Genomic DNA, 7950 nt, shown 5'->3' on the forward strand with positions numbered 1-7950 from the left:
TTTGGTATAATTCTCAACATAATCCTTGAATCTTATTTGGGAAAAGTTTTTAATTTTGGTTTCTTCTTTTAATAATTACCAAGGAATTCAGTTTTTATATTTTTTCTTATGTGAGTTTTGATAACTTTCATGTCCTTATACATATTTGGGGAATTTTCTATTTAAATTTATTAAGAAAAATTGTTTACAATAACTGCTTTAATTAATTTAAATTCCAAAGTTTTTGTGGTTATCTCGCTTTTTCTTCCTTACATTTATAATCAGTGCCTTCTTTTTTCTTTATCAGTCTTGTGAATAGTTTATTAATATTATTTATCTTCTGGCTTTAAAATTTTTTTTCTATCCCTACAACTCTGCCTGTTCTTAGGGACATATTTAGGAACACATTATTATTTTATCATATGCATGAGAACAGCCCTTGGTTTCTTTGACTTTCTATTGCTATGGAGATATTATCACTCTATTTACGGTCCTGATAAAACAAGGAGAAACTCCTTACTGAAACTTTGATTTGTTATTAACTCACAGCATATATTTTTTATAGAAAAAATTGTCTTAAAAATAATTTTCACAGAATTTGCACATTTTGACCCAACTGTCTCATTATTTTCTATAGTCTTTGTTTAGATTTTCTCCTTGCATGAAGATAAGTTGAAGTCATTTGGCAACAGATGAGAATTGGGATGTGTATTAGTCATGATATGCTAAGTTATGCTATGATAACAAACCTAAAAATCCTAATGGATTAAAATAACACAGGCTTATTTTTTGATCGTGTTATATGTCCTTTTCTGGTCAGAAGGGGACTTTGTTCATCTTAATTGATGACAGATTCAAATCAGTGAAACATTAATTTAAACGCTGTTTGCTGTGGTAGTTGGGAAAATAACTCTGTGGAAGGTCGCTCATTTACAAATAAATGATCTGGTTTTATAATGACTGACATACATCATTTCTGATCATAACTAATTGCTCAGAACTTTCTCAAATATGATCCCATCTGACTAAAGATAAACAGAAAGTGAAATACTCCCAAATGCTCAGAAGTGAGGCGAACCAATATTATTTGGCAAACAGTACTTGTTGGTTCAAAGGGGTACACTTTTGTTTCCAACCAGAAAAGACGTGGAGGAGATAAGAAAAAATAAAGTTCTCACCAATTAATAAGTGTGATCTATATTTATATTTTTGTAAAAATGATCTGTATATGTGATTAAGAGAAAAATGGAAGTTAGCAACCATTGCATTATTAATAATTATTTCTGTCAAAGATATCAATGATTTTATATATACACACACACATATTAGGTGTTTTTCCAAAATTTTATAATAAATACATTAATTTTTTAAAATAAAGTTAAAATAATAAAATTGACAGTGAAATCAAGTGTTAAGTTTTGCTGCATATATCTCCATTTTTCTCCTTTCATCATCCTGACTTCTTTAATAAATTTTAACCACTGGGGTGAATGTGGAGTAGAGGAAACCCTCAGGCATAGGCTCAAAAGCAATCAGTGGTCAAGATAATAAAAATTCACTTTCAGTTAAATATTATCCACCATTACACACAAAGAATATTTGAAAGAAAAGTACTTTGCTCTATTTCAAGAACACAGAAGGCATTTATAATTGAAATTTAAATTGATATGAGCTCAGGAGAAACATCAAGCATTTTGAATATAATTCATAGTAAAAATTGAGAACAACTAAAAAGAAATTGAGCTAATATCTTACATTTGAATGGAAATTGTTATCGATTAACTAACTGCTGCTTAATGAGTAGTTAACACTGTTATATTAAAATTTGGATTTACAGATTTGTCCTTTAATTGCTGACTAAACTATAAATAGTGGGGATTTTCATTGACCCAAATGCACATTCTGTGGGATGACTTTGGAAATTGTGTGACAATGTAATATATGAGCTTGCTCAAAAGAGTGTTATTCTGAAATACGGAAACACAATGCACTAGTTTCATACAAAGTCATATACAGTTGGTCCCTCAAACAAAGTGGGGGTTAGGGGTGCCCATCCTCCACATGGTTGAAAATCAAAGTATAACTTTAGAGTCAGCCCTCCCTATCTGCCACTCCTCCATATCTGCAGTTTCACATCCTCGGATTCAACCAACCTTGGATCATGTAGTACTGTAGTAGGTGTTTGTTGAAAAAATTCTGCATGTAAGTGGACCTGTGCAGTTCAAACCCACATTGTTCAAAGGCCAACTGTACCTTTTTAATTTTTTAAGGAAAATATTAATTAGTTCCTTCCACACTCAGCTAGTTTTAATCAACTTTCACCTTAACATTAAATTCTGCACCCCTGACAAAGATTTCCAAATATCCATCTGATGAAATAAAAATTCACATTTTAAGGCAAGACAAGAAAAATTTAAACAGAAAACCTTTTCTCTGCCCATTGGTCTCCTCCCTTCCCTCTAGTGTGCTTTGTTCATCTGCACTATGAATTAACCAGACCTCCTCAATGGCAGAAATACCTGCTCAACCATAAAGATTGATTTTCTTCTTCTGGCACAACAGACTTCTTCTTCTGGTTGGTGCACAACAGATTAGTCAGAGGACCTGGGGAGATGCTGGGCCACACCTAATGGAAGTTCTTAGCTTAAATACTTACTTATGACCTTATTAATGTTACAAGTTATATTTCTTGTATTCTGCCTATTTTATAAGATTACTGTTTCTTGCATTACCAAATGTGTGACTGAGCCTCAGATAAAATGAATGATGATAGCTGACCTGAAACAATTGACCAAATATATAGTCCTATAAGATAACTGATTGTAAAAGTATAACTCTAGACATGGGAAGAGGCAACAAAAGGGAACCATGTCCTGGACCATAACAGACTAGGAAGACAGGTAGTCCAGAAGTTTTGGCTACTGTTAACAGGGCCTAGTCCAGTAAAACACATTGAGTGTCCTGTCAATGAAATCTTCACCTGATCTGGGAATGAGCATTCCTAGCACGATGGGACAAAATGGTCATGAAATGCTCCCAAACCTTGGTCAAAATTAAGACCAAAAGGTAAGGAATTATAAGATAAAGAATAATGCCCACTATCCAGTTCTACAAGAATCGAATCACTAGCCACTACAGTCACTGACCTACAGTACACCCTGAAAGGTATTCAGGTGAAGGTCAGGATGAAGCACTCTGTGCTCTGAAGAAACTGGCAGAACAGACCTTCAGATAGACACACATTTTCAGAAGAAACTTTTTGTGAACCTGTATTCTTGCACTTTCCCATACTTAGAAAAGCACTACAGCCATTAACTAAGATTTCTGTCCCTCATGACTAGAAGCAACTTTCAACTAAGGTGTGTGCTTGACTGCACGTACCCCGTTTACTAAGATCACACAGATACTGGCCTCCCCCTTTCCCTCTTCACAGCAGTTCTCAGAGCTCTCTGAGAGACTGTCTCCCAGGTTATAGTCCTCAGTTTGGCTCAAATAAAATATTCCATTTCTTTCTCAGATTGACTACTGATTAAGTTTTTTTCATCTAAACTTTTGGCAAAACAAGCTGGAGCTAAAGCCAGTTAAATCAGTAAGATAGGTTTTAGCCTCTTCATTTCCTTTAATTATTATTTTGTGTTGTGTGTGTATGTATGTATATGTGTGAAATTAGAGAGAATTTGAGTTTACTTATGAGACTGGAATGTTTATTACTGTTTGGAAGTTCATGGACTTTCCTACCTGTAGTCTCTATGACTATATCAAACAGATTTGGATTCAGGTCCTCTGGCTCAATATCTTACAAGCTAGAAAAAGTTACTTAACCTCTGAAAGTCCTATAAGGGAAAAGATACCTAATCTGTTTCATTGATTTGAAAATATCAACATAAAATATATAACATAGCTATCATGGTACCTAAAATAGACTAAGTTTACAATAAATTTTATCTATATATTACTAATAAAAATTTTATTAATAGGCTGAAAATGTTCTTAGTGGCTTCTACTGAAGCAAAGAAGATATGAATTTTTTTCAGTCCATTAATATTTACCTTGATTAAAGAACAATACTTAGAAGTCTCAAGTTTCTTTTTCAGAGAAAATGATTTCCAGTATATGGCATTAGTTTTGTTTTTTCTTTTCTTTTTTGGTAGGTAATAAAACTAAGTTTTGATTGGCTTTTTCCACTCTATCTCTGGTGAATCAGGATGTCTACAATATTTCCCTATTTTAACCCATATTTATTAAGTGACTGCACAAATGGCTTATAAAGACACTTTTAAGGCACACTCAAGAAAATTTATGACTACAGCTGCTACTTTGGTTGCATGTGGAAAGAATCTAAAAAAATCCATTACTGACCAGGGAAAACTTGTCCTTAAATAGAATATTCAAAACTGATTTAGGGGAGGACCTTAAAGATGGTGGAGGAGTAAGACATGGAGATCACCTTCCTCCCCACAAATACATCAAAAATACATCTACATGTGTAACAACTCCTACAGAACACCTACCAAACGCTGGCAGAAGACTTCAGATTTCCAAAAAGGCAAGAAACTCCCCACATACCTGGGTAGGGTAAAAGAAAAAAGAAAAAGAGACAAAAGAATAGGGACAGGACCTGCACCTCTGGGAGGGAACTGTGAAGAAAGAAAAGTTTCCACACACTAGGAAGACCCTTCACTGGCGGAGAGGGGGGAAGCTTCAGAGCCATGGAGGACAGCACAGCAACAGGGGTGCAGAGGGCAAAATGGAGAGATTCCCACACAGGGGATCGGTGCTGACCAGCACTCACCAGCCTGAGAGGCTTGTCTGCTCACCCGCCGGGGCGGGCGGGGCTGGGAGCTGAGGCTCGGGCTTCGGAGGTCAGATCCCAGGGAGAGGACTGGGGTTGGCTGCGTGAACACAGCCTGAAGGGGGCTAGTGCACCACAGCTAGCCGGGAGTGAGCCCAGGAAAAAGTCTGGAACTGCCTAAGAGGCGAGAGAACATTGTTTCAGGTGTGCGAGGAGAGGGGATTCAGAGCACCGCGTAAACAAGCTCCAGAGACGGTGCGAGCCACAGCTATCAGCACAGACACCAGAGATGGGCATGAGACACTAAGGCTGCTGCTGCCGCCACCAAGAAGCCTGTGTGCGAGCACAGGTCACTACCCACACCGCCCCTCCCGGGAGCCTGTGCAACCCGACACTGCCAGGGTCCCCTGATCCAGGGACTTTCCCAGGAGAAGACACGGTGTGCCTCAGGCTGTTGCAACGTCATGTCGGCCTCTGTGCTGCAGGTTTGCCCCGCATTCCATACACCTCCCTCCCACCAGCCTGAGTGAGCCGCAGCCCCCAGTCACCTGCTACTTTAACCCCATCCTGTCTGGGTGGGGAACAGATACCCTCAGGCAACCTACATACAGAGGCAGGGCCTAATAATCCAAAGCTGAACCCCAGGAGCTGTGCGAACAAAAAAGAGAAAGGGAAATTTCTCCCAGCAGGCTCAGGAGCAGCAGATTAAACCTCCACAATCAACTTGATGTACCCTGCATTTGTGGAATGCCTGAATACACAACGAATCATCCCAAAATTGAGGCAGTGGATTTTGGGAGCAACTGTAGACTTGGGGTTTGCTTTCTGCATCTAATTTGTTTCTTGTTTTATGTTTAGCTTATTATCATTGGTAGATTTGTTTATTGTTTGGTTGCTTGCTTCCTTTATTTTATACTTTTATATATACATACATTTATATTTTTTGCTGTCTCTCTTTTTGTGAGTGTGTATGTGTATGCTTCTTTGTGTGATTTTTGTCTGTATAGCTTTGCTTTTACCATTTATCCTAGGGTTCTGTCTGTCCATTTTGTTGTTGTTTTTTAGTATAATTTTTAGTGCTTGTTATCATTGGTGGATTTTTTTTATTGGTTTGCTTGCTCTCTTCTTTCTTTCTTATGTTTTTATTTTTAATAATTTTTTTATTTTAATAACTTTATTTATTTTATTTTTTCCTTTCTTTTTTTTTCTCGCTTTTCTTCTGAGCTGTGTGGCTGACAGGGTCTTGGTGCTCTGGCCAGGTGTCAGGCCTGAGCTTCTGAGGTGGGAGAGCCAAGTTCAGGACATTGGTCCACCAGATACCTCCTGGCCCCAAGTAATATCAAACAGCAAAAGCTCTCCCAGAGATTTCCAACTCAACACTAAGACCCAGCTCCACTCAACGACAAGCAAGCTACAGTGCTATACACCCCATGTCAAGTAACTAGCAGGACAGGAACACAATCCCACCCATTAGCAGAGAGGCGGCCTAAAATCATAATAAGTTCACAGACACGCCAAAACACACCACCAGACATGGACCTGCCCACCAGAAAGACAAGATCCAGCCTCATCCACCAGAACACAGGCACCAGTCCCCTCCACAGTAAGCCTACACAACCCACTGAACCAACTTTACCCACTGGGGGGCAGACACCAAAATCATCGGAAATTACAAACCTGCAACCTACAAAAAGGAGACCCCAAACACAGTAACTTAAGCAAAATGAGAAGACAGAGAAATACACAACAGACGAAGGAGCAAGGTAAAAAAAAAACACCAGACCAAACAAAGAGGAAACAGGCAGTCTACCTAAAAAAGAATTCAGAGAAATGATAGTAAAGATGATCCAAAATCTTGGAAATATAATGGAAAAAAATACAAAAAACCGTTTAACAAGGACCTAGAAAACTAAAGAGCAAACAAACAATGATGAACAACACAATAAATGAAATTTAAAAATTTGACAAGGAACGAATAGCAGAATAACTGAGGCAGAAGAACGGATAAGTGACCTGGAAGATAAAATAGTGGAAATAACTACCACAGAGCAATTTAAAGAAAAAAGAATAAAAAGAGTTGACACTCTCAGAGACTTCTGGGACAATATGAAATGCACGAACATTCATATTAATCAAACTATCAAAAATTAAATACAAAGAAAACATATTAAAAGCAGCAAGGGAAAAGCAACAAATAATATACAAGGAAATCCCCCATAAGGTTGCCAGCTGATTTCTCAGCAGAAACTCTGCAAGCCGAAAGGGTGTGGCAGGACATATTTAAAGTGATGAAAGGGAAAAACCTACAACAAAGATTACTCTACTCAGCAAGGATCTCATTCACATTTGATGGAGAAATTAAAACCTTTACAGAAAAGCAAAAGCTAAGAGGATTCAGCACCACCAAACCAGCTTTACAACAAATGCTAAAGGAACTTCTCTAGGCAGAAAACACAAGAGAAGGAAAAGACCTACAATAACAAGCCCCAACAATTAAGAAAATGGTAATAGGAACATACTTATTGATAATTACCTTAAATGTAAATGGATTAAATGCTCCAACCAAAAGGCACAGACTGGCTGAATGGATACAAAACAACACCCGTATATATGCTGTCTACAAGATACTCACTTCACACCTAGGGACACATACACATTGAAAGTGAGGGGCTGGAAAAAGATATTCCATGCAAATGGAAATCAAAAGAAAGCTGAAGTAGCAATTCTCATATGAGATGAAGTAGACTTTAAAATAAAGACTATTACAAGAGACAAAGAAGGACACTACATAATGATCAACGGATCAATCCAAGAAGAAGATATAACAATTGTAAATATTTATGCACCCAACATAGGAGCACCTCAATACATAAGGCAAATGCTAACAGCCATAAAAGGGGAAATGGATAGTAACACAATCACAGTAGGGGACTTTAACGCCCCACTTTCACCAATGGACAGATCATCCAAAATGAAAATAAATAAGTAAACACAAGATTTAAATGATACATTAAATAAGATGGACTTAATTGATATTTATAGGACATTCCATCCAAACAACAGAATACATTTTATTCTCAAGTGCTCATGGAACACTGTTCAGGATAGATCATATCCTGGGTCACAAATCAAGCCTTGGTAAATTTAAGAAAACTGAAATCCTATCAAGTATCTTTTCT

General features: G+C 37.4%; 1 long non-coding RNA gene across 1 annotated transcript in view; it reads right to left on the minus strand.

Annotated features, from left to right (window-relative positions):
• The window catches only part of LOC309661903, a 1098809-nt gene extending 1093872 nt beyond the window's left edge, over positions 1-4937 (minus strand). Inside the window, exon 1 of the long non-coding RNA XR_014264355.1 lies at positions 19-4937. This is a non-coding gene — a long non-coding RNA (uncharacterized lncRNA). The remainder of the gene's footprint in view (positions 1-18) is intronic.
• Positions 4938-7950: the final 3013 nt, after the last annotated feature.

The sequence above is a fragment of the Balaenoptera physalus genome (genome assembly GCF_965194825.1).
Source record: "Balaenoptera physalus genome assembly, chromosome: 5".
Lineage (NCBI taxonomy): Eukaryota > Metazoa > Chordata > Mammalia > Artiodactyla > Balaenopteridae > Balaenoptera > Balaenoptera physalus.